Here is a 3,086-nt window from a genome sequence, read left to right on the forward strand (position 1 = left end):
GTTAAAATGACATACTAAGGTGTTCAGCTGTGTATTCTATGCCAAATGTATTCTTGAATGATGTTACAATTACATATATTTTGAAGAGGACATATCTAACATACCCAACTATGTTACTTTTAAGGTCACATGATGTTTTGACCAAGTGACCAATGGAGGAATGGAGCAAACTCGGCCAAGCTGCAAAACAGGTTTGTGTAGGATAAGAGCATGTTCAAGATTTTATGGTTCAAATACCCATTGTGTAAAAACTAAGGTTTATTTTTTGTGTTTTTTAGGGATGGAATTGGATTAGTCATGCTGGAAAAATGTTGGAAATGTGCACTAAAATAAAAATCAAATTAAATTCACAAAATCAGGCTTTTAGTTTTTTTTACAAGTTTAATTTTTTTGATCTCCCCTTAATAACCTAAAATATCCCAACAACTATAAAAATATAATAATGTAAACAAACCTTTTTACCTTTTATATATACAAAATATTTTTTTTTTTAAAACTGTACCGCCTAGGCACATCCCGAGGAGGGTCCAGCCTCAAGTGCTGCTCCACGGCAGTCATCCTCCTGTGCAGCCAATACAGGCTTTCCTGTATACTTCCTGGCGGGTGAGGAAAAAAAAATATTATATTAACTGGAAGAGTTTGGTCCAAACATTTTTTAAAAGTACTGACCTTTTAAAAACAAAACTAATGAAAATATAAACTTACCAGGAGGATGTCTGCCATGTCGCCGCAGTTGGGGTGGCGGTGGTGGCGGTGTTGGGGGGCTCGGAAGCTCCTCCGGTGGCCTGGCTGCCTCCCTCGATGTGGAACTGGCTGTGTTTGTAGAAGGAGACCAAAAAAATAAGAGGTAAGTACTGACCAAATGGAACAGTATAACATGCAACTAGTTCTTAAATTGCACAGTGCTAAAGAATGTAAAATATTTTATCTCATCAAGTTATAACTGTTTTGCTGTTTACACAGAGCAAAACAAGAAAGAAAGGTGAATCCTTGGTCCAAGGAAGGTTTGGTGTCAATTAAGGTTGTGGGTTTTCACAAGGGACAAACTTGTCTAAGTGACATTTAACCTTTGTCTTCTGTTAAAAGCTGCCTAGACATGATGCTAGTCATACACTCCTAATGATACTTGATAGAACTAGAACTAGGCCTAACAAACTATCTCCTAGTTTATAATAATGGTTCTAAAGGAATATTTATAATATCTAAAATGGGGAAAAACTTACAGTCAGATGAGGAACTTCTGTCCTGTGGAGGAGATGCTGGTGGCAAGGGCGCTGCAGCAGCTGTAGATAAAAAATGAACAGCATAAGTAAAAGTGGGTGGGCAGGACTAAAGTAGATTTGTAAGGTTAGTTAAGGTGAATAGATGAATGATGAACTTCTAAATGATACTTTCTGCCTTCGTCCAAAAATTTTAAGCAAACATTTGCTTAACATTTTAAGCAAACAGTTCTAGGCTAAACAATACTACTTTACACAAACAACAGACATTCTAAAACACCACTTCCTTAACAAGAGAAGACAAAATGCCAAACTTACCAGACAGGATGCGGTCCCCCACTTCACGCACCAAATCCGGGCTTCTACGTTTGAGGTCGCTCCAAACGTGCTGAATTTGGGCGACAGTTGGGCGCCCTACTGCAGGGGTCCACAGCCTGTCTGCCAGCCTCTCCGTGATTTGGCACTGCTGGTCATCTCTGCCTAATCATTGTCTAAAGAAAAAGAGAAACAAAATGTAAGTTATTTTGACAACAACCAAACACCTCTTAAAAAGAAAAAAAAGGGAGAACTAATTCATTGACTGATTTATATATTTTCTGTTGCAAATTGACATAGTTTGGTTGCAAATGTAAACTGTTTGTTAATATTGTGTGTAGATATATATGGGTATACTATTACTATTACTAAGAAGCTTCCAGTTGCCACCTCACTAAGCTTAATCCTGTTCTAGGGGCAAAATGTAAGCACTGTTGCACTGGGTCAGATAATTCAGCACATGTGGATTTATTTTGTTGACACGTGAAAAAAAAAAGATCTATAAAAAAAGTGGAGAAATACAAAACACAGGAATATCTATGTGAGACAGTAGAATAATGTGCCTTCACCAAAATCAGGATTGTGGTGTCAGCTAGCCAGAGGACATTCTAGCAGAAGGCTTCCACTGTCCTCCCGACAAAGAAAGGTCATTTCCAGCCTTGCGTGATAGAGAGGAGGCAAATTAGTGCTCTTCAAATGATCTACCTCTGATTGATTGAGCTTAATAGGGTAGAATCCTGAAGATTCTTACAAAGCATACATACACACATCAAAATATGTGCATGTACATAGTTGTGAACAGCCAACTTTAGGTGTTGGACCTCTACCCAGGTCTCATCTGCAGCTGTAATGCATTGAAAGAACAATAGAGGACGCTCCATTCTCAGCTGTCATCCGTGCAGAGGATTCCAGCTGCCGATAAGAGCTGGGGACACAGGCTGTCCCTCCCCTATTCTATAGCTGTGCTGTGGCTTCTATATAAAAAACTGCTTGGTAAATTATATCTACTCTGTGGGCATGTGTAACGACATAATGGGCACAGTGTGATATCTGGGTGTGGGAATTCTGCATGTCATATCTTGCAGCCTATGAGGACACTCATAGATAATAGTCCCAAAATATCTAAGAAATCCCAGGCCACCAAATTACAAGCATTTGAAGTGCACTGCAACAACCTCCAAGAAATAAGGTTGATTAGTAGCTAGTAGGATCCTCAACATTTCAAGTAGTTGCAAACAAGGGTTTAGGACATGTGAAGGATTAAAGATGGCGAGTTCTTAGGCTGAGAAATATGAGAAGCATGAGCAAAACACGTTGCAATGTGTTTGAAACATGCATGATGCAAAAAACACATTCAAACATGGACAAAAATAGGCTAATTCTAGTAAAAAGAATGCTCCAATATGATCGATATGATCCTTTAGATATGTACAGCAGTAAACAGATATTCCACTCTAGTAGTCCACTATATATATATATATATATATATATATGTATATATATTTATATTTAGATACATATATATATATATATATATATCCTACAATAATT

General features: G+C 37.8%; 1 long non-coding RNA gene across 1 annotated transcript in view; it reads right to left on the bottom strand.

Moving 5' to 3' along the window:
• Nucleotides 1-220: 220 nt before the first annotated feature.
• The window catches only part of LOC140327731 (uncharacterized), a 5,214-nt gene continuing 2,348 nt past the window's right edge, over nucleotides 221-3,086 (bottom strand). The window contains exons 2-5 of the long non-coding RNA XR_011920091.1: nucleotides 1,539-1,711; nucleotides 1,224-1,283; nucleotides 706-813; nucleotides 221-596 (exon numbers count right to left, since the gene is read on the bottom strand). This is a non-coding gene — a long non-coding RNA (uncharacterized lncRNA). The remainder of the gene's footprint in view (nucleotides 597-705; nucleotides 814-1,223; nucleotides 1,284-1,538; nucleotides 1,712-3,086) is intronic.

Source organism: Pyxicephalus adspersus, chromosome 3 (assembly GCF_032062135.1).
Source record: "Pyxicephalus adspersus chromosome 3, UCB_Pads_2.0, whole genome shotgun sequence".
Classification (NCBI taxonomy): Eukaryota; Metazoa; Chordata; class Amphibia; order Anura; family Pyxicephalidae; genus Pyxicephalus; species Pyxicephalus adspersus.